Raw genomic sequence first — 24,247 nt, forward strand, 5'->3', positions numbered from 1 at the left:
TTTTTCAGATTTTGAAAAGTGAAGATGGTTCTGTTTTGGGTAAAATGGTAAGAAAAGTATCCAAAAGCAGAGACATTCAACAGCTGAGAGTTAAAATGATGAAATTTGTCCATTTCATTTCCAGTATTTACTTTTAAAATGGTGAAATGATGCCTGATGTAGTTTGAGTTTCACTCAAGTTCAGAACAAAGGTGTGGTTCTCATGACACCTGCACTGCCAATTATTGCCCTTTCTTTTGAAGGAAGATATTGTTCCATGGCTTAACACCTATAGGCAATTTATAATGTGTACTTTTTATGCAGCATCTTCATTCATCCTCAGAACAACTCTATAATGGAGCATTTTACAGGCAGGTAGAGTGTTAACAAGCTTAAGTAACTTGCCCAAGGTCACAAAGCCATTTCCCCTTACTAATAGCACAGAGGGCATCTTGAATCCTCTGCGAGGGAGTCTCCCAAGCCAGGCCCCAACTGGAACCACACTTGCCTGATAATGTGGACTCATTTCACCATAAGCACTTGATGTTTAATTATTCTCAGTGTGGTTATTATTCTCTAATTCACTTTAATTTGACTGTATGTCTTAACATGGGAGAGAAACAACGCTGTGGCAGGACTGGATATATCCAACAATTCACCTTCCACGGACTGCCTTTCAGGTAGCCTTTGTTACCACAATCTTACAAAGTCAGGCAAGTTCTCTTTGGTAAGATAAGAAGACTATTTTAGACCTATGGGGTGCCCTAACCAGCAGTGCTATTATTATTCCTGGTAACGTTTAAAGTGGCTTTATATATTTAAAATAATTCTGATAGGAAATGTCAGTGTTTATCATACAAGCAAATAATTAGCATAAAGCTGTAACAAAAAGGATAGATAGATGGGTAATTTATCCTTTGTTTCTCCAAAAAACACTCCACATTCATTAATGACAGCATGGAACAGTGGCTTTTAGAATGATGCTCCTGGAGTGCAGTGGAGCACCAGCCCCGCTTTCCACTATTCCCTGACCAAAACCCCTATTCTACCTGTATTATATACTGCAGTTTCACGGAAAACACATTAACTAAAGAAATTTACAAACCACATAATTCCCACTCTTTTAGAATTTCTGTACACCATTTTGCTAACTTTGAGATGCAGGGTGAAACTTAGATTTTATTAACAGGAGCAAGAACTAGGTAAATAGCTTCTGCTTTCTCTGTCCATTAGAAAGATTATTCAATAGGGAGCATAAACAAGATTTGTCAGCTACTTAAAACTATAGAAACTACAGATGAAGCACATTAGAAATATCTCATCTGCTTACACATATATGCAAATCTTATAATCAATTATCAAATTCATTGTATCTGCTAGGCAATACTTCAGCCTAAATTCTACCTACATTTAAACAAATGCATTTTAATTGTTTTATACTTTCTATACTCAGACAAATTCTTCCCTTAATTCAACTAAATCTAGACAGAGATTATTTAATGCCCTATTATTTAATGCTCCTTTTTGAATTATATTTATCAGTCATTTAAAAAACCGGAAATTAAATGAGTGGAAATGCTGTATACCTGAAAGCAATCTTGTCATCTTATGTGGTGCAACAGGAGTGAGCCGGACAAGCCCAGAGACAAACTCTGTAAGGGATTCAGGCTTCTTGCATCGGGGCCACATGTTTACCATCATATAAAAGAGCTGCTTCCTCTCTCCCTGACATCTATGCTGGAACTTTTTTCTCCACTTTGAATGACACTACCTTTGAAGAATTAATTAGCAAAGAACAAAGCTGACTACTTCTTAAATAATAGAATCATTTCAGAAAATAGAAAAAGCTATATTATGTTAGATACATTTTAATTATTTTTTCCAGGAGCTGATAAGGGGTGCCTCCAGAAATTAACATTTTAAAAACTTCAGCTCTATAACTGATTTTAGAAGTGATACAATTTGCAGGGGTCTGGGATCCTGGCACAGAAATTTTCCATGTAATAACTAAATTATGCAGAACTCAAATCCAGGATTTTGACCTCATCATTAAAATCTAAAATATACTTTCCCAGTCTTTGAGTCACTTTGGTAAAACTCAAAATATACAAAGTCTTAGTATGTTAGATATTTGTTCAAACTTTATCTGAAAGAACAAGCATTAATCTGCAATTCAAATGAAAATCTGTTATTTTTTAAATGATCATAGTATCTATATACCCCTTAGATTAATTTAAAAAGCTGAGATGCTGTAACTCGATTTGAGTTCTTAGAGAGAAATGCTCTACTAAATTACAACTTGCTAAGATACTGACCTGCATTCAGAGCCAAATTTAATGAAAGTTCTTTAGTGAAAAATTAAGTAAATAAATAAAAATGGCTTACATCTCTACTGCAAATTTAAAAAAAGGAATCTAGGCAATATGCAAAAACCCTAAAAATACATGCAGTTTACTATAATATCTTGTCATATGGAAAGGTGGCAGGACAAGAGTGCTTGGCATATAAAAGTAATACAATTGTATTTATGCTTTAAATTGTAAAAAAAAAAAATCCATCTCTCTTAAGTATGAATATAATATTGCTCTTTGTATAAATACAACTGTGCTTTTCTAATATTTACATAATAAAAATTATAGCATATCCAAGCTACCAATGGTTTGGTTTTCCTGACTACAGAGGGAAGACTGAGTTGGAAGCACATTGACTTCAAAAATTAAAGGGTAAAAAAACCAAAGTCAAATTCCATTTCTAGCCTAGTGTTCCAATAGTCATTAAGAGAGAGGAATCAGGAGTCAGATTTCAAGATGCCAAGATATGAAGTCTATAATTCATTTTATTTTTATATAAAAGATGAAACTAAGTTAACATCTGCTATTTAGACTACAAAATTTAAGTCTTGATGTAAGCTGAATTCTTACTTTTAAGGTGAACTTCCAGTCCTTTCCATTCACAAATAGGACTTGATTTATTAAGTTTCCTGCTTTGTATCTCCAGAGTTGATCAAAGCACATTTTCTTAGTACAATCTGTATTGTTCCAAGTGTTTTATAAACATCTCTTGTGAGAGTTTACAGGAGTGATCTGAAATCATATCCAAGGTTTCATCCCATGAGTCAGTTATTCTTAAAAAGGAAATAGAATCTGTCTTTATCAACTTTATTTTCCTATCTATCACAAGTCTAATCATAATCTGTAACAAAATTTTAAAAAAATCATTGGCAGGATTGTCAGCAGATAATTACTGGCATTAAAAACTAAACAGGACAAAAAAGGAAAGAAAAGGCACAATTTCATTACCTGGACATAAAAATCACAAGTCTAGACAATGTCTGAAGTTTTATAAAGGTCCCTTCTCCAATAACTTTCAAGAGTTGTCAACCATCTAGCCCTACAACAAAAAGTTCTGATCACCCACCCATCTTTGCAGACTGAGCACCAGCACCAACTCTTCTATAAAGAATTCTCACCCGAAACAGGAGACTGCTCCCTTCCCCCTCCTGGCACCACCACAGTCCTCTGTGGAAGCTTCTAGCATGGCAATGTGAGCTCCTGTTCCTTAAAGATAGGGCTACGTCCCACTCACCTCTGGATCTCCAAGCCCTGCAAAGTGCTCAGTATGTATTAGACACATAAATGTTCATGGGATGATGTGTGCATTTTGAGCGACGCAGAACAATGAAAGACATCTTTCTGATTTAAAAAACAAAAAAGCACACTGGGTGTAAGGTTAGGAAGTTTGGTTTCCTCACACTAAATGAACTGAGAATATCTGAAAACACAAAAGATGTTGAATACCTCTTACTCATTGTACAGTTAATAAACTAATTTTGTACAAATTTTTTAAATGGGAGATGTCTAGAAATAAAGTGTAATTTTTTAACTTAAAGAAAATTTCCAACAGAGAGAGAATGGCACAAGCAACCAAAACAAATTGGAAAACTGGACTTCATCAAAATTAAAACACCACTTGCTTCAGAGAACAACATGAAGAAAGTGAAAAGACAATCACAGAATAGCAGAGAAAATCTTACAATTCATATATCTGATAAGCGTGGGGGTGTTTGGGTGTATGTGTGTGTATACAAAATATATAAAGAACTATCACCACTCAATAAAAAGACAGTCCATTTTGAAAATGGGCAAATAATTTGAGCAGGTATTTCTCTAACAAAGATATACAAGTGGCCAAGAAGCACATGAAAAGATGTTCAATATCATTAATGATCAGGGAAATGCAAATCAAAATCATGAGACACCACTTCACATCCATTAGGATGGCTACTATGAAAAACACAACCACGGAAAAGTGTTGCCAAGGACGTGGAGAAATTGGAACCCTCAAATGTTGCTGAGAACGAAAAAGGTGCACCTTCACACAAAAGCAGGTGCACTTTGGAAAACAGTTGGACATTTCCTCAAAAAGTTAAATACAGAGTTACCATATAACCCAGCAATTCCACTCCTAGGTATATACCCAAAAGAAATGAAAACCTGTGTCCACTAGAAAATTTATATGCAAATGTTCACAGCAGTATGATTCATAATAACCAAAAAGTGGAAACCACCACAATGTCCATCAACTGATGAAGAAATAAGCAAAATGTAGTATTATCCATACAATAGAATACTACTCAGCAATAAGAAGGAATGAATTTCTGATACATGCTGCAGCATAGAAAGAAGCCAGACACAAAAGGTCACATATTTTATGATTTCATTTACATGGCATGTCCAGAACAGGTAAATCCACAGAGACAGAAAGTAGATGAGTGGCTTCTAGAGGCGAGAGAGACAGTGGGGAGAATGGAGAGTGGGTATGAGATTTCTTTTTGGGGTGATGGAAGCGTCCTGGAGTTAGTCAGAAGTGATGGGTGTACAACTCTGTGAGAACACTAAAAATCATTGAGTTCTACACTTTAAAAGGGTAAACTTTATGGTATATGAATTATATCTCAATAAAGCTGTTATTATTTAAAACGGTCAAAGTCATATAGCCACACCTCTGTGCAGAGGCCTGGTTGAATCATTCTACTTGCTACAAGATAACCTGTTGTAAAAACACACAATCTGTTCAAGTGAGGAAATAATTTATTTTTCTACCAATAAATCCCTACAGTGACCAACCATAAAACCAAATCCAAAATAAAAAAGAGGAAAGAACAAAAAAGCATGCAATTTGTAATTTGCTGGCAGGTACAGAATGGAATTAACCAAAGGCTGCACAAAGAAAAATGTTTATTAGAACTGCTTCTCTTTGATTACACAGATTTAATAAGTCAAAGTCCTTTTTGCTCATGAAAAAATGTGCCAGCTTCTTTATTAGCACAGAGCAGGGAAAAACAAGCATTCTCTCCTATAACCAAATTAACATCCCGCAGAAGGTCTGTTTGTACTTGGCAGTCATGAACCTTTCATCTCAGAGTGCTGCTAAATTAAACAAGTCTCTGCTGTATTGAACATGATGAGCCAGACACCCTGGCAGGCTCCTTGGCTTCATGAGTTGATGTTGAAGAGCATTAGAAATAGAGGATGGTGAAAACAATGCTGGGGGTGCTCATAAAGTAGCATTATCTTCATTCTGTTCAGCATTTCCATGGTCTATGAGGTCAACATTCTAAGAACGTTCGAGCATTCTAACACCACCTTTCCCTGCCCTAGGGAAGAAAGCATAGATTTTGGAGCCAGAGAGATCTGCATTGAAGTCACAGTTTTGTTTTGTTTTTAACCTACTAGCTGCATGCCCAAGTCCTGATTTCACAATCTCACTGAGCCCTTCTACTCTTTAAAACTGAGGTAATTACATCTATCCTCAAAGAACTGTTGTGAAAACAAAACAAGGTAATGCACAAAAAAGACATTGCACAAGGCTCAATGTACATCCCCACCATAAAATTCCTCACTGCTCTCAACTCTTCAAAGAACATGCTCATTTGAGAGTTTATATCACAGTATAAGTAATGGTCACCGGCCATCGTTCTTCTATCCAAGGACATCTAATCAATCAAAAGATCCTACAAAGATTTCGTATTACATAAATTATTCCCCTCCATCCATTTCCATCTCCCATAGACTTGAAGGTAACAAAGCCATGAATAAAGTCTTTTAAATATATTAAATCAGGGCATGGCACAAAGCATTCATTCACCTAAGAGGTATTTAAAAGCACTGAACTGAGAGACACACCAAGAGAAACACTTACTATTAGAGGGAAATGCATATTTTGCAGTGCAATAATTGGCAACCTTTCCATAAAGATTGATGCAATCTGATTGTAATTCCCAAGTGTCAGTAATCAGTTCTTAAGGTAAAAGAAAAAGGAAGTGGGATGGTTTCAAGTACTCCAGAAAAGATGTAGGAGGATATCCTTTCACACTGACAGCAATTAATGTTTGAGTGATAGGTGCTAGAACAATCAGACTGAAGAACTTTGTTACATTAGAGCAGACTGAAATATATTTAAAATAAAACTTACTGAGTTTAACATACACAAACACTTAATTCGCACCTTGAACTAGGTGTCCTCTCTGAGCAAACTGAAGAAGGAAAAGCTTGCATGAAATTCTAATATTTGCCACTGCCTAGCTATGATAAGGGAGGAACTGATGGTTTTCAGCCATATTCCCACATTGGCCGTCTATTTAAAGAGAGTAGCCTAGACTCTGCAGCAATACCGTCAGACTGCCTTTCCTCAACTCAAGATAAATTTCCAGCATGCCACAACACTAAACAAAGTGCCCAGAGTTAGGAAGGAAGGAAATTTCTCAAGGGGGATAGGACATTCAGAAGTTAAGTACATACACTTAACCTAGAGAGTTTCACTGACTATTGAGCTCGTCATGGAACTTATGGCCCAAAGCTACTGTTCTCTCCTCCCCTTTCCAAACTCTACTCTTAAGACTTTGAGTTGAGAATACTCTTGGGAGAGACCAATTCAGCTGCAGATACTACAGAAGTAAGCCCTGAGTGTTGGCTTTGCTAGGGATCTATTCTCTGTACTGCATACAAGTACTTCAATTTTTTTTCCCTAGGGTTAGAGTTTAATACAATTCCATCTGAATATTCTACTGCTACAAATTCTGTATATGAAGACAAAATTTTTCTCCTCTGCCCAACTTTCCAATCAAATGACTACTTCCCCTGCCAGTGTAAACTTTAAGCTTTGTGCCTAAAATAGGAAGAAACTGTTGCAAATGCACAAAATCCAAGTCATTAAAGATGCTGCAAAAATTCTTAAAACTTTAAGTACAATGTAAAAATTATTACAAATACAGCTAAGAGGAGAAATAAATAATAAAGCCTTAATTTTAATTAAGACTTCTGTTTAACTAGTGCTAGTAATTCCTTGCTTTCCAGGAGTATTTTTAGAATCAGGGCTTTAAAGCATGCAATTAAATAAATTAAGTCATCACTAAAATGAAAACTACCATTTAAGCAAATTCCTGCATTGCCACATAAAAGAGATTGAAGAAACCAGAAATTTGGTTATTTTAGAAAACAAATACAAGATTATACCATTAGCCACAAGAAGATATCAGAGTTTTAAAGTCTAGAGAAACTTCATTAATTTAGACTCTACTATTGAAGACTCAATTATTTCAAGTCTGCCTACATTTAATTTTGGATTCTTTATTAAGAAAGGGGATGCTAAGCAAATTAAAGTGCAAATAAAAATTGCTAGGGGATTATTTAATCAATTTAAGATGTTATACATGCAAATAACTGCTGCTCGAATACTGATTAAAACTAGCTCATGAACTCTTTGGAATCCCATATTCCAACAGAAACAAAGTATATGAAAAGAGACGCAAAAACACTACTTAAATCTATTAATTATTCCATCTTCTTTGTTTAGTTTGGCTGTGAAAAATTGGTTAGGAGTCAGAAAGGCTTAAAAGACAGGATACTGGACAAAGATTTATTATACATTCTTCTCAAAGGCTGGCAATCAATTTCTCTCCTATTTTTAATGAAATGCTGAGCCACAATTAAAATATAGCTCAATTTATCTCCATTATAATTAAAAATATATTTTGGGACATTCATTTTAGCTTTGTCTTCAAATAATATAACTATGAAAAACTTTCCCATGTCTATACTATGAAACACAAATATGATTATTTAACAAGATCTAGTATCCTACCTAGTTTAGATACTTACTTTTCCCTTGACAACAACAAAAACACACAAACAAAAAAGCAGCGTTGGAAAATAAATGGGATACAGGCCAATTCAACATTTCAAACAAAATGTCACAAAACGTTATGGTAGCAAGTATTACTATAATTGTCTATGTTTAGATTTAGGTACGTATAAAAATCGCAGACGCTAGTTTTCTTATCCAAATTAAAATTTAGGGCACTTCTCATTTCCATCCTAATTCTAACCATGACAATATTTACCAACCATTCATTCCTTCAAACACAATGTGGGTGTTTGCCATGTGCATGCCAGGTATTATATATTAGGTGCTGGATGTAAACCAGTGAATAAAGTACCAGTTGTACTACTTGTTCCCTATCTTGGTGGTATATGGTCAACAATGTTAACTTGGAGTGAAAAGAAAAGCATCAATATTAAAGTATTAAAGGCAATCTATATTATTAAATGCTGTATTTTCCTTTTTGCTTTTTTTTTCTGAGACGGAGTTTCGCTCTTATTGCCCAGGCTGGAGTGCAGTGACGCAATCTCGGCTCACTGCAACCTCCACCTCCCAGGTTCAAGTGATTCTCCTGCCTCAGCCTCCCAAGTAGCTGGGATTATAGGCGCCTGCCACCACACCTGGCTAATTTTTTGTATTTTTAGTAGAGACAGGGTTCCACCATGTTGGCCAGGCTGGTCTCGAACTCCTGACTTCAGGTGATCCACTCATCTCAGCCTCCCAAAGGGCTGGGATTACAGGCGTGAGCCACCACACCTGGCCAGAAGATGTATTTTCTATCTGAAGAAAAAAAGGTGACTTTTAATTGGCTTTTTTTTCTTTAAGAGATGAGATCGTGCTATATTGTCCAGGCTGGTCTCCAACTCCAGGCTCAAATAATCATCTCACCTCACCCTCCTGAGTAGCTGGGATTATAACCATACCTTGCTAATTTTTTCTTATTTTAATTTTAAATATTTCTTGTAGAGACAGGGTCTCACTATATTGCCTACGCTGGTTCTCTGATTTTCTTGTTTGAAATAGCTCCTGATAGTTAATTGGCTTTTTATTAAGTTAAAGAACAAACCATAGGTCAATGACAAAGTTGGTATATGCTTCATATGAAACCTTCCTCAAGTAAATCTTATTTGATTAAAATAAAATCTAAGGCAAATATAAAATTAAAGATCACACTCATATCAGAAACTGTTAAAATCCTTTAGACAGAAGAGATTCAACATCAGTAAACATAGGTTTACATATGAACGTATAGTCACATAATCCACATAACTCAATAATATCATCACCCAAGTTTGTAAGTCATATTCTATATGCTATTCCACAGTTGTTATCTATGTTTGAGGCATGTTAAGAAATTAGTCTCTAAAGCTTCCTTATTTATCTTTTTAATTTTTTTCAAGACAGGGTCTCACTCTGTCGCCCAGGCTGGAATGCAGTGGCATGATCTTGGCTCACTGCAACCTCCATGTCCTAGCCTCAAGTGATCCTCCTGCCTCAGCCTCCTGAACACCTGGGACTACAGGCGTGACCCACCATGCCCAGCTAATTTTGCATTTTTTGCAGAGATGGGATTTCACTATGTTATTGTGCAGGCCAGTCTTGAACTCCTGAGCTCAAGCGGTCCACCTGCCTCAGCCTCCCAAAATGCTGGGATTACAGTTGTGAGATACCGTGCCTAGCCTTAAAGCTTCTTGAAACTGCACTATAAGTGAATAAAAAACAAAGGGAGAGTTCTCTATGGAGGAAAACTTTCAGTATTCGAAATAGTAACAGTCAGTTGATCTATAGTTTAAAAACATTTATGAGTTAATGAAGGCAATAGACTGAAAAACAAAGAACTCAACATACTTCAACACTCTCATCACATTTAAAGTCCAGGAGTATTTCATCTATGCATGAGAACCAGAGGTATCTTCTCAGTAAGAAAACTCTTCACGTTAGTAAGAATATCAAATTGGAGGTCTTTGAAAACCTAAAAGGTATATTCCAATTAGAAACCTTGCTATCTCAAAAAAATACTATTTTTTGTCTCCTATTGGATTGCCAAAGATTAAAAAGATTAACAGGTTACATACAAAAGAAGGTGGTGCAAGATGGCAGAACAAGACTCTCTGGTATTCGTCCCAGGGCAGAAACATCAATTTGAACAACTATCCATCCCTGAAAACACCTTCACAAGAGCTATGAGAAACAGGCGAGAGATTACAGTACCTGGTTGTAGCACAAAAATTTTAAAAGACACACTGAAGGTGGTAGAAAGGTTAGTTTTACGTTACCCGCGTCTCCCACCCCCCAACCCTAGGCAGCATAGCATGGAGAGAGATACCATCAGATGAGGGAAAGAGAGGGAAGTAAGCATAGGACTTTGCCTTGAACCCTAACACCAGGCCCAACACAATAAAACCCAGTACCCAGAAGACCTCCATGGCCCCTGACTCTAGGCCAGTACCCAGGGACTGTGCCTTCAGACCTGTCCTGGAGCCAGGTGGAAGCCTGCATCCCCTATGAGGCAGACTCCATTTCCAGTCCACATCACTGCCAGCCAACTACAGCAGGCTTGGGCTTCTGATACCCTCAGTGGCTTCAGGAGTCAGGCATCCAATTAGGAAAGGAAGAAGTAAAATTGCTCCTGTTTGCAGATGGCATGACCTTATATATAGACAACCCTAAAGATTCCACCAAAAAAACTGTTGGAACTAATAAATGAATTCAATAAAGTTGCAGGATATAAAATCAACATACAAAAATCAGTAATACTTCTATATACTAACAAACTATCTGAAAAAAAAAATCAAGAAAACAATCCTATTTACAACAGTTACCAAAAAATAAAATACTTAGGAATAAATTGAACCAAGGAGGTAAAAGATTTCTACACTGAAAACTATAAAACATCAGTGAAAGAAATTGAAGACACAAATAAATGGAAAGATATCCCATGCTCATGGATCAAAAGAATATTTTTAAAATGCCCATACTATCCAAAGTGTACTACTGATTAAATGCAATCCTTATCAAAATACCAATAACATTCTTCACAGAAACAGAAAAAAAATCCTGAAGTTTATATGGAACTACCAAAGCATATGAACAGCCAAAGCAATCTTGTCATTTTATTTACTTTATTTTATTTATATATTATTATTTTATTAAGACAGTCTTGTTCCGTTGCCCAGTGCAGTGGTACGATCATACAGCTCACTGCAACCTCGAACTCCTGGCTCAAGCAATCCTTCCACCTTAGCCTCCTGAGTAACTGGAACTACAGGTACAAATGACCACACCTGGCTAATTTTTATTTTTTTGCAGAAACAGGGTCCCACTTTGTCGCCCAGCTGGTCTTGAACTTCTGGTTTTCAAACTATCCTCCCACCTTGGTCTCCCAAAGTGCTGGGATTTGAGCCACTGCACCTAGCCACAATCTTGAATAAAATAAAAAAGTAGGAGATAACACACTACTTGGTTTCAAATTGTACTATGAAGTTATAGTAACCAAACAGCATGGTACTAGCTTAAAATACAGACACACAGATGAATGCAACAGAATAAAGAACCCAGAAATAAATCTATGCACTTACAGTCAACTGATTTTTGACAAAGGTGCCAAGAATAAACAATGGGGAAAGGACAGTCTCTTCTAAATGGTGTTGGCAAAACTGGATATCCACATGCAGGAGAATGGTATCAGACCCTTATCTCACACCATATACAAAAATCAACCAAAATGTATTAAAGACTTAAATGTAAGATGTGAAACCATAAAGCTCCTAGGAGAAAACATAGAGGAAAAGTTCCATGACATTGGTCTGGACAATGATTTTTAGATATGAACCCCAAAGCACAGGCAATAAGAGCACAAACTGACAAATGGGATTATACCAAATTAATAAGCTTCTGCATAGCAAAGAAAGCAATCAACAGTGAAGAAACTTCCTAAAGAATGGGAGAAAATATCTGCAAACTATACATTTGGTAAGGGGTTAACATCCAAAATATGTAAGAAACTCAACTCAATAGCAGGAAAAAAATCCAATTAAAAAACGGACAAAGGTGGTGGCTCACACCTATAATCCCAGCACTTTGGGAAGCCGAGGCAGGTGGACTGCTTGAGCCCAGAGTCTGAGACCAGCCTGGGCAACGTGGCGAGACACTGTCTACACAAAAAATACAAAAAATTTGGCAGAGTGTGGTGGCATGTGCCTGTGGTCCCAGCTACTAGGGAGGCTGAGGTGAGAGGATCACTTGAGCCTAGAAGGTCAAGGCTGCAGTGAGCCATGATTGCACCACTGCACTCTAGCCTGGTAGACATTTCTCAAAAGCAGCATACAAATGGCCGGGTGCGGTGGCTTATGCCTGAATCCCAGCACTTTGGGAGGCCAAGGCAGGTGGATCATCGGAGGTCAGAAGTTCAAGACGAGCCTGGCCAACACAGTGAAACCCCGTCTCTACTAAAAATACAAAAATTAGCCGGGCATGATGGCGGATGCCTGTAATCCCAGCTACTTGTGAAGCTAAGGCAGGAGAATCGCTTGAATCCGGGAGGCGGAGGTTGCAGTGAGACAAGATCGCAGCACTGCATTCCAGCCTTCATGACAAGAGTGAAACTCCGTCTCAAAAAATAATATAAAATAAAATAAAAAGCAGCACACAAATAGCCAGCAAATACATGAAAAAGTGTTAAACTGCACTAATAAATGCAAGTTAAAACCACAGTGAGATATCACCTCACTCCTGTTGGAATGGCTATCAAAAAGATAAAAGGTAACAAATGCTGGCAAAAATGTAGAGACAAAGAAACCCTTGAACACCGTTGGGAGAAATGTAAATTGTTGCCATTATGGAAAATAGTGTGGGGGTTTCTGAAATAAATTAAAAATGAAACTACCATATGATCCAGCAATTCCACTACTGGGTATTTATGCAAAGGAAATGAAATCAGTATGTCAAAGAGATAATCTGCACTCTCACGTTTATTGCAGCACTATTCACAATAGCCAAGATACAGAAGCAACTTCAGTGTCCATCAACAGATGAATGGATAACGAAAATGTGGTATATATAGACAACGGAGTACTATTCAACTATAAAAAAGGAAATCCTGTCATTTGTGACAATATGGATGAACCTGCAGAACATCACCTTAAGTGAAATAAGCCTGATACAGAAAGACAAATACTATATGTTCTTAGTCATATAAGGAATCTGAAAAAGTTGATCTCATACAAGAAGAGAGTAGAATAATGGTTACTAGAGGCGTTAGAAGGTCAGGGGCAGGTGGGGGTGGTGGTGTGGACATGTTAGTCAAAGAATACGAAATTCCAGTTAGATAGAAGGAATAATTCAAAGAGATCTATTGTACAGCATGGTGACTATTGTTAATTATGATATACTGTATTCTTCCAAAAATAGAGTAAATACAAAGGGAGTAAATGTTCAACGTTCTCACCACAAAAATGGTAACTATGTGAGGTAATGCATAATTAGCTAGATTGAAACATTCCACAATGTATATACATACTTCAAAACATGTGGTACACAATACATACATACAATTTGATTTGTCTATTTAAAATAAATAAATAAATAAACTTGGAAAAAAGTTACATACATGTAAACATTAACAAAACTCTTGTGTGGGCAAGGATATGGAAAGCAGGACTCTTGTGGATTCTGAGGGGGCTTATAAACTGGTAGTCTCTTTAGAGGACAGGTTAGCCATGTCTCAACATTTTAAATGTGTATAATCTCTGACCCAGCAGTTACACATTTAAGAAAAGAAATGAACAAGTATATAATGATATAAGCAGAGGGTTGATCAATACATCAACAAGGGAAAACTAGAAACAATCTAAAAGGTCATCAAAGGCATACAGTATGGTGCCTCTAAAAGATGGAACATTAAGCAGCCAGTAAAACGATCATGTAGGATTATGCGTATCTCTTCCAATTCCTGCACAGAGATGTACAAAACATATTTTTCCATTAAAAAAGACTACTATATACAGGCAAACCAATTTATTTAAAATTTTGTATATAAATTCTTCTATATCCATAGATAGATTTCTAAAAGTATGTTCACCAAAATATTAATACCAGTCATTTCTTGGTGGTAGAAGTTGGATGCTAACTTCTGTCATTATGTTGTTTTATACTGACAGAAATTTTTTTCATCATTATAGTAAAAAAAACCAAAATTTTAAGTGTTCGTATCTCACCAAAAGTAGCTTAAAATTCTTTCAACTCCCTATTTTAAGAAAAAAGTATTCACTGAATGTTGCAAGTATATATAACCACCAAATAGCTATAGGCTTCTACTTGCTAGATTTCCTTCTTAGTACCATGCTTTAAAACCATCAGAAAACAGGAAAATAAAGATTAGATTAGAAGAGGTCGAGAACGTCAAATGAACTTATTTGAACAGCCCACATTCCTGGCATCTACCTTAAGAACTTTAGGTTTTACGAACTTAACCACTCCTAAAACAATCTCCCTGTTAGACCTCAAGAAAGCAGGCTGTGAGAGGAAGTAAAAAAAATAAAAAAATTACAGTTTCTTTGTTAAAAAAAAAATTATAAAAAAACTTACCTCGGTAAGAATATTTAATTATTTTCCTGTCTTACATTCTCTTTCTTAGCACCTTTATTGTGAATCTGAAAAAAAAAAAAAAAAAGGCAAAAATTACTTTTTGTTGAGCACCTACTACATGCCAGATAAGGTTGTGTCTCTTGGAGAATATGAAGTCTAAGATAAACTGGAAATAACAAAATAGAAGTTATTAAAATGGAATGGTCAGGAAGGAAAGTAAAAATTTGAAAATGTAACTAAAACTTTTCCTAAATTGTTCAAGAACCTATACACGACTGTATTCAAAGAACTGTATTTAACAAACAAGCTTGGAGAACTGCAGCAGGCTAAGAGTTGGGGTGCTAGGCTCAGAGCATCTGCATTAGAATCCCAGTTCTACCACTTCCTACCTGTGTGATCTGGGGTAAGTAACTTCTCTGTGTGCCTGTTTTCCCATGTGTAACAACAGTACCCAATTCTTAGGACTGCTGAGGATTATATGAAATAATCCACATCGGGGACTCTAAAGCAGTTCCTGAAATATGTGTTCAATAAATACAATTTTTTTTTTTTTTTTTTTTTTTTTTGAGACAGAGTCTCGCTGTCGCCCAGGCTGGAGTGCAGTGGCGCGATCTCGGCTCACTGCAAGCTCCGCCTCCCGAGTTCACGCCATTCTCCTGCCTCAGCCTCCCGAGTAGCTGGGACTACAGGCGCCCGCCACCATGCCCAGCTAATTTTTTGTATTTTTAGTAGAGACGGGGTTTCACTGTGGTCTCGATCTCCTGACCTCATGATCCACCCGCCTCGGCCTCCCAAAGCGCTGGGATTACAGGCGTGAGCCACCGCGCCCGGCCAATAAATACTGTTTTTATTATAATGTTATGATATAATAATAAATCTGCCTCTCACCATCTCCACCACCAGCATTATTTATGATGATAATTATTATTAATTGGCTGGGCACAGTGGCATACACCAGTAATCCCGGGCTTGGTGAGGCCAAGATGGGCAACTCGCTTGAGCCCTGAAGTTTGAGACCAGCCTGGGGCAACATAGTAATACCGTCTCTCTTAAAAAAAAAAAAAAAAAAATTGCCAGGAGTGGTGGTGCCCCTGTAGTCCCAGCTGCTCGGGAGGCTGAGGTAAGATGATTGATTGAGCCTAGGAGTTCAAGGCTGCAGTAAGCCATAATTGTGCCACTGCCCGTGTCATGTACTCCAGCCTGCATGAGAGAGACCCCGTCTCTAAAAAAGGGGGAGAGGGGTGGGCATAAGCTTTGTATTCCAGGGGCTTACAGTGTCCTGAGTGAAATTAAGAGCTACCTAGACACTAATATAAAGCAAAAGAAAGATCAAAGTCAATTATCATTCATTTACAAACATCTGAATGTCCAATCTTTGCCAGTATTTTGCTGGGTGCAGGGCATTACTTGGCATGCAGGATGAACACAGTTTCTCTCCTTACAGAGTTTACAGTTCATCAAGGCTTAAGCTGCATGACAGACAAGCTACATGCAGACACAGATACTGTTTTTGACTGGGTGGGGGACAGTAACAGATCTGAACTGACAGAACTAGGTAGCACTATATTCTGGGTGGGAGGAATAGGGTTCCAGGAAACACAGGGCCTCTAGGAAACATAAGCAGCACCATTGTTAGGGTACATCCAAGAGAGACTAAGGCAGCAAGGCTAGAAGCAGGAGGAGGCCTTGAACACCAGGCTGACTTTGTTCTCTGGTTTTCAGGTACATTAATTGTCCTGCTGAAACTGAACAAGAGCTTAGTTTTAACTTGGATTCTAATGTCTTGTAACTTTTTCTTTATGGGTCCTTTCTTTTTTTCTTTTTTGAAAGTGAGAAGGGTAACAGTGGGAAAAAAATGAGGGAATGGCAATCTCAGCCCATGTCGGCAACAAAGGTGGGAGTGGACCAAGGGCACTAAGCGATGAGTTTCACACGTTTTCTCTTTTAATCCCTCCAGCATTCTTTTTTTTTTTTTTTTTTTGAGACGGAGTCTCGCTCTGTCGCCCAGGCTGGAGTGCAGTGGCGCAATCTCGGTTCACTGCAAGCTCCGCTTCCTGGGTTCATGCCATTCTCCTGCCTCAGCCTCTCAGAGTAGCTGGGACTACAGGCGCCCGCCACCACGTCCGGCTAATTTTTTTGTATTTTTAGTAGAGACGGGGTTTCACCATGGTCTCAATCTCCTGACCTCGTGATCCGCCCGCCTCGGCCTCCCAAAGTGCTGGGATTACAAGCGTGAGCCACCGCGCCCAGCCAATCCCTTCAGCATTCTTACAGACATTATTGCTCCTTTTACAGATTAGGAAACTGAGGCTCAGAGAAGTCAAATAGATTTTAAGTTCATAAACTTAACATGATCTTGATTCTTTAAAAGTGTTTTCTGGAACTAGACAAAACGATTCTAAAGTTCACATGGAAAAATAAACAAGCACGAATTGCCAAAAAAAAAAAAAAAAAGAGCAACAAGGGGAAACCAGTTTTAAAAGATATTAAAACATTTTATAAAACCAATGTAGTACTGGTATATGAATAGAAAGACTAATGTCACAGAATAGAAAGTGCAGAGATGTACCCCAATACATCCAGAAACTCACACCACCATCAACTGGATTCAGAGACAAAAACGGAAACAAATGGGTAAAGATAACTGGTGGCCACATGGAAAAACGAAAAGTTGAATTATATATCACTCTGAACACCAGAATAAATCCTAAATGGATCAGAGATTTAAGTGTTAAAATGAAACCATAAAAGCACTAAAAGAAAACATGGGCAAATTCCAGAAATTGTGGAGGCCTTTGACGTAAAATCCAGATACCGTAAGAGATTAATGTTAAGTACATAAAATGTAAAGAAAGCCATATTTAAGCCTTCTTTATACCAAAACACATGAAAGTCATTTTTAAAAACAAGTGACAAGTTGAGGGAAACTGCAACCTCACAAAAGGCTAATCTCTCTAATTTATACACTTATAGAAATTAGTTAAGAAAAAGCAATCCAAAAGAAAAATGTGCAAAGGGCATGAACAGATAGCTCACAGAAAAAGGAATATAAATAGCCTTTAGGCACATGAAAAGATGCTCAGCCCGATTCATAATGAAAGCAATGCATATTAAAACTACATGGAGTTATCATTTTTCATCTACGAGACTGACCCAAATCCAAAGGTTAACTGTTGGAGAGGTTATGGAGAAATAAGGAGTCTCATACATTACTTATGCAAGTTCAAAATAGTGCCACTCTGGAGGAAGAAAGTATTTATACCAATTATAAATGCACTGCCCACTGACCAGCAATCCCACTTCTAGGAATGTATCCCACAGATAATGCCTGCAAATATACAAAATAATATGTGCATAAGATTATTCAGCACAGTGTCATCTGTGAGTCTCAGACTGGAAACAACTCAAATATTGATCACTGGAGGCTAAACAGCTAAACAATGTATATTTTACAGTTGTTTAGAAAAATGTTTTCTGGGCCAGGTGCACTGGCTCATGCCTGTAAATCCCAGCACTTTGGGAGGCCGACGCAGGTGGAAAACCTGAGGTCAGGAGTTTGAGACCAGCCTGGCCAACATGGAGAAATGCCATCTCTACTAAAAATACAAAAATTATCTGGGCCTGGTGGCACGTGCACCTGTAGTCCCAAGCTACTTGGGAGGCTGAGGCAGGAGAATCGCTTGAACCTGAGAGATGGAGGTTACAGTGAGCTGAGATGGTGCCACTGAACTCCAGCCTGGGCAACAGAGCGAGATTCTGTCTCAAAAAAAAGAAAAAAAAGTGTAGAAAAATGTTTCTTATATACTAATATGAAGATATGTCAAGATAATATTAACTTTTAAAAAAAAGGAGCAGAATATTCACATAGTATGTATATTTTATATAAAAAGAGTATATATATAGCATATTAGTATTTGCTTGTATCTGTATCGATACAAAAAAAAAGACGTCTATAGGAAACAAATGAAAGGTTATTTATGGAGAGAATCAAGACAATTGGAATTTAGATTTCTCAAAATATGCCTTGTGTCATTTTAATTTTTGAACCATATGAACATTTTATCTACACAAAAAGAATTTTTAAATGTTAAAAGCACCTCGCAAAAAGAAGCAAAAGAGAACCACCTATAAACCAGAGTCTAAGTTTTCTCTGAAATTGGTGACAAGCAATTTTAGTGTGGCCATCACCATAAATTATAAGACAAGGTGCTTTTGTTTCCTCCAAATGAGCCAAAGTATATGATTATAATAATCTATTTTAAAAAGCTGGGGTGAGGAATTAGGAGAGAGAACAGAAAAAGGTGAAAAGAGAAGGAGCTCTACTCTAATGGTTCTCAAACTATGGTCCTTGGACCAGCAGCATCAGCATCACCTGATAATTTGTTAACAATGTAAATTCTATGGGCCCAGCCCAGACCTACTGAATCAGAGAGAGACCCTGGAGGAGGAGGCTAGGAATCCTTTTAATACACACTCAAGTTTGACAGCCACAGATATGGTCTTGTGATTTTTATATGTTCATATGCATTGCCCAGGAAGGGATCTTTTAAAATGCAAATTCTGGTCCAGTTGGTCTGGAGTGGAGCTCAGAGTCTACATTTCAAACAAGCTCCAGGATGCTGCTGATGTGCTGATGGTGTGGGGACGACACTTTAAGACACAAAGCCCAAGTCCACCTGGGGAAGAAGGTACACAAAGGGTCTCCACGTGATTGAGTTTGCTGTGAAAGCTGCACTCAATATTAGACAGAAAAAGTCCTTACACAGGTTTCCTAGCTAAGGTATACCATGGAACTAGCTTCCCATATAAACTGTGTACTTCACACAGAGTAAGTATGTTTTCAAATATATTTCTTAAACAACAATAACAACTATGATTCACTGAGATCCAATTTAAGGATGTCCCATTTGAGAAAACTTTCATTTATAAGTGGATCTTCCAGAATGGAAACAAACACAAAACACAAAAAACCATATTCATACAACTGTCTGGTTATATTATCTGATTAACTTTACCTCAAACGCACTAACCACACCATCTGCTCTTCGTGAAAATTCACCAAGCAGTTTGTTTCCTTTTAAACATTTTCCAAAAAATGATTCTTATATTTACGAACATTGATTCTCCATTTGTTTTACATGAAGGGAAAATCTCTACAGGAATCTTCTTAGTAAAGAATTCTAGTTTAAATGGAAGGGTCTAGAAATGTTGTGTATCTTCATTTTGCAAGTCACCCTTTGAATCAAGTTTTTGGTGTTAAACATTAATCATTGTTTCATATTCCCTATTCATGTAGTAAAATTATGTAATAATTTTTACATATTCCCTATTTCATTGACTCTAAGATGCCATCAATTTCAAGACACATTTCTATTTAATGTCCTACTAAGAAAGAAGTTGCCAACCACATGCTAATTTTAAGATGTCATTCCATCTCACATATGCATCTTAAAAATCAATAAAACACCTTAATTACAAATCAGAGATATGTGCACAGTATTCATTTTCTAGCTAACATTTGTGTCTCTCAAATGTAAAACTTCATAAAAGCATGAACTTTTGTCCATTCAACAATGTATCCCCTATGCCTAGAAAAATGGAACATTTTGAATCAACATCTTTTACATATGGGTGAATATTTTTTAAAGTTCTGATTTTAAAAACCAGTAATGACCTCTTTTACCCTGGAACAAGATACTGCTTGTTCAAATTAATATAAATTCATTACTCTCAATTTGGATAAATTTCTGTCTCCAAAGTGTTCAATGTCTCTAACTCTAGATAATTTAAAGTATAGCCTTCTGTTTTGACAACAGTCATTACCTACATGCCTGTTTCCATAGCACTTTTCAAACGTAACACGCAACTAATAATAAACACCTTACATCAAGAAGCAACTCATCTATTCAACAAAAAAAAAGCCGAATAAACTATTTTTAAAACAAGAGTTAAATGTATAATGTTACAATGTAGGTAACATTGTAACATATATAAATTTTATACGTAGGTAACATATAAATGGTCTGAGCTGAACTTCCTTAACTCGATTTGCGTTTTCCCCTATGCAGCAAGACTAGCAGAGTTTGAAATGAAAAGACAATTTCTAACAAATCACACCATGAGGACTACTGGCATATGTGATTACAGGTAATTTTAAGTTTTACCTTTGAATACATCTGCATTTTCCAAATTCTCTAATACAGATATTAGTAAGCAGAAGAAGCTATTTAAAAGGTGATTACACTAGTTTAGATTATACTTAACTAATACTTATTCCTACACATTATTGCTATTGCTTCCCAACTCCATTCTAACCTCAATCTGCTACTTGATTCAAGTGTTTAGTTGTCAACATTTCCATTAAACACAGCCAATCTTTCAGACAGAGGGACATAGGTACTAACCTGACCTCCCATCTGAGATTCTAGAATAATCAATGAAAGCGGCACTAACCAAAAGCATGCCTTTTTTTGTACGTCAGACACTTCTGAAAGAAGAAACAAAACAAAACAAAACTCTCAGCAAAAACTGTCAGTTAAATTTCCTTTTATAATTCCTATTATAATTGACTAGACAACACTGATGTTTGGAGTGGTTCTCCAAAGAGCTGGAACTGCCCCCAAGGAACATTTTTAGTTATCAAAGAGACTGGGGGACACCGCTGGCATTTAGGGTTTGGGGGGCCTGGATCTAAAAGACTTCACACAACACATAGGTGGGACAGATCTGTATAATCAAGATTCACCTGGTACGAGAGTCTTTCAAATGAACGGGCAGATTAAGCCCACTATAAACTGGCATTACTTTACAATATTTAAAAGTTTTTACAAGAAATTGCAGGGAAACTCCAGTAATGTAGGAGAAAGTAGCAAGGGAAGCTTAAATAGAGTAAGGGAAAACTGTCTAAACATTAGCGATCGTTTCCTCACACCACACACCGTTAACATACAATTGTAATATCAGAATACTGAGCATATACAAGCAAGTGAGATACTGACATTGAACCCAAAATTTTCAACCTTGTTAATATTTTATTAATTATTACCAATGGTAATTGTTAGGAAGCCAGTATTGTCCCTTCGAGTGTGTGACACACAAAAAATTCTACAATATAGTTTAAAAATATGGATCTGTGGAGGGCTTATGCTAATATTTACGTGTTGATTGAGACAGTCTGTTATTTGTCTTGCCATGTTATCCCTGGTTCAATCTACGTCGTTTCTCTCTTTAATTTGCAAGAAACAGGTTATCCCAACCTAGGTGTTTTTCCCCCCAACCTCCGTCTGTATCTCTGCTCTTTCGTTGAAGTAGTGGCCTCACTCTACCGTAGCCCAGGCTGGAGTGCAGTGGTGCAATCACAGCTCACCGCAGCCTTTAACTCCTGGGCTCAAGAGATCCCCTCACCTCAGCCTCCCAACCAGCTGAGACTACAGGTGTGCGTCACCACACCACCCTAATTTTTTCTTTTTTTGTACAGATGGGATCTTGCTATATTGCCCAGGCTTGCTCTTGTTTGAAATAGCTCCTTCTAATTTTTTTAACCAATACAAACGTACTCATTAGAAGCTGGCACAAGCACCCCAGTATATACTGTCTTCCAGCACAAGAGTATGTCCTAGATGTGAATGGTACAGCAACATCTGTCATATACTGTTCTCTATTTCGCCCTTACGCTTCAATCAAACCATCATACTGCTTTACAATGACGTGTGTAGAGAGGTTACATTGTTTATGAATTTCACTTCAGGGTAGTAAAGTGGGCTTCATACATGTTTGCTGCAAAGGGGAAGAAGGGACCTTGATTCTGACGAGGTTGAGAACCACTGTTCCCAAGAGTGGAACCGCGTGCTGAAACAAAAATCGAACTTTTAGAGAAGTGTTTCCTTTGCCTAAGGCAAGCCCTGGGCTCCAATATTCCACTTCATTGGGCCTGACACCCCACCACCAACACACGCCCGCTGCTCTCAGCCCACCTCTGCCTCCAAGCAGGGCCAAACAATGGTTCTTGACCACTTGGGGATCGGGGACCCTTTTAGGAACGAGACAAAAGCCCTGGAAAAACTCTCTCCCAAGAAACCCATACACGAAGCTGCATCCAATTTCAGGGCGCTCCCAGACACCCCCTCTGCAGCCCCGTCGGGACCCCAGGAGAAAAGGGCTGAGGGGAGTGGGAGGTGGGAAGAGGAAGGCGGCGCCGGGGTCCCGGTCCCCTCCCACCGCCTCCTCGCAGTGTGGCTTTGGCCCGGGCGCTCCACCTCTCTGTGCAGCCCCAGCGTGCAAGCGCGCAACTCAAGTGCCCGGCACACAGCAGAGGCTCAATAAACGCCGCTGCCACTGTCAGCGGGGCCAACCCCGAAGTCGAGAGGGACACTGAGGCGGCCCCGGGGTCGCGCCTGGGCGCGAGAACCGGTTGAAGGAGGCACCGGCCCGCGGCCCCGGCCGCCCCGCCCCGCGCGAGTCCCGGTGACGGCGCGGACTAAGCGGCGCCGCAGCTGCTGCGGGGACGAACAGGGACGGCCACCTGGGACGCGGGACGTTCACCGGGCCCGCAGCCCCACCCAGCCCTCGGTCTCGGCCGCTCTCACCCGGCCTCAGCCCCCAACGGCCGCGACTGCCCGCCGCTCACCTCCCCGGCCGCCGCCGCCGCCGCTCCCGCCGCCGCCGCGCGATCTCGCGAGACTTCGCTCCCCTCGGCACTCCCCCTCCCTCCCTGCGGCGCGCGCGGACCCCAGGCTGGAAGCGCCTCGGCGCGCTCCCCGGACGCTGCCCACCCCGCCTCAAGGGTCAAGCCTGACCGCTCTTGCTGCTCGCCCCCGACTCCGTCCCTGCGTGCAGTCCGCCCACTCCCGTGACGGGGAAGGGTTAAAGCCCAGGTGCGAGGCGGCCGCCTCCTTCTCACCTGGCCAGCCGAGTGCGCGTGCGCATGCGCGTGTCCGGGGCCCGGCCCTGAGCCTCTGCAAAGGCTTGGACGGCGGCGACAAAGGTGACCGCTGCCACCCGTCCTGAGTGCTCGCTGCGCACCGAGCACTTAACAGCCCCCTTCGGTCCTCACACTACCCCCCAAAGTGGGTATTACCAGCCTCCCCATTGTAGAGACTGGAAAAATGGAGGCCTGGCAAGCAAAGTACAGTAACGGCTCCATGTCACACAGCCAGGAATTGGCTGAGCCAGTGTTGGGATCTGGGGTTGTCTGATGCCCAGCCCTAAACCCATTTCTGCACCTCAGTGACAGCCCCCAGGCCCTGTCCCTCTTTCCGCTCAAGGCTCAAGGCGCTGCCTCTCAGCCCCAGTCTTCATTCTCTCCCAACATTCACCAAGGTGAGAGGAGGAGCTCCTGGGAAGTCATTTGCTGCAATCTCTCTGTTTTCAATGGAGCTGGCGACAGTAAAGTGCTTCTCCCTCACTGCACAAACTTCCCAAGGCCTGTGAAGCCCCTGTGCCAGCCCCTGTGCAAGCTCTGAAGACTGTGTGACTATTTTTATTCGGTTCTGTCTCCTCCTTAGACTGGTGGCGTTTAGCTAGT

The 24,247-nt window shown here is 39.1% G+C and overlaps 1 protein-coding gene across 5 annotated transcripts in view; it reads right to left on the reverse strand.

Moving 5' to 3' along the window:
• MRTFB (myocardin related transcription factor B) overlaps window positions 1–23,409 on the reverse strand; it is a 190,359-nt gene extending 166,950 nt beyond the window's left edge. For 2 of the 5 annotated variants that reach the window (XM_003269301.2, XM_030799136.1), the window contains exons 1-2: window positions 23,351–23,409; window positions 14,725–14,789 (exon numbers count right to left, since the gene is read on the reverse strand). The gene's annotated coding sequence lies outside the window, so the exon portion shown is untranslated. Of the gene's footprint in view, window positions 1–14,724; window positions 14,790–21,177; window positions 21,199–23,309 lie in introns of those variants that run through there. The other 3 variants (XM_030799134.1, XM_030799135.1, XM_030799138.1) reach the window with 3 other exon arrangements.
• Window positions 23,410–24,247: the final 838 nt, after the last annotated feature.

Source organism: Nomascus leucogenys, chromosome 18, assembly GCF_006542625.1.
Source record: "Nomascus leucogenys isolate Asia chromosome 18, Asia_NLE_v1, whole genome shotgun sequence".
Lineage (NCBI taxonomy): Eukaryota > Metazoa > Chordata > Mammalia > Primates > Hylobatidae > Nomascus > Nomascus leucogenys.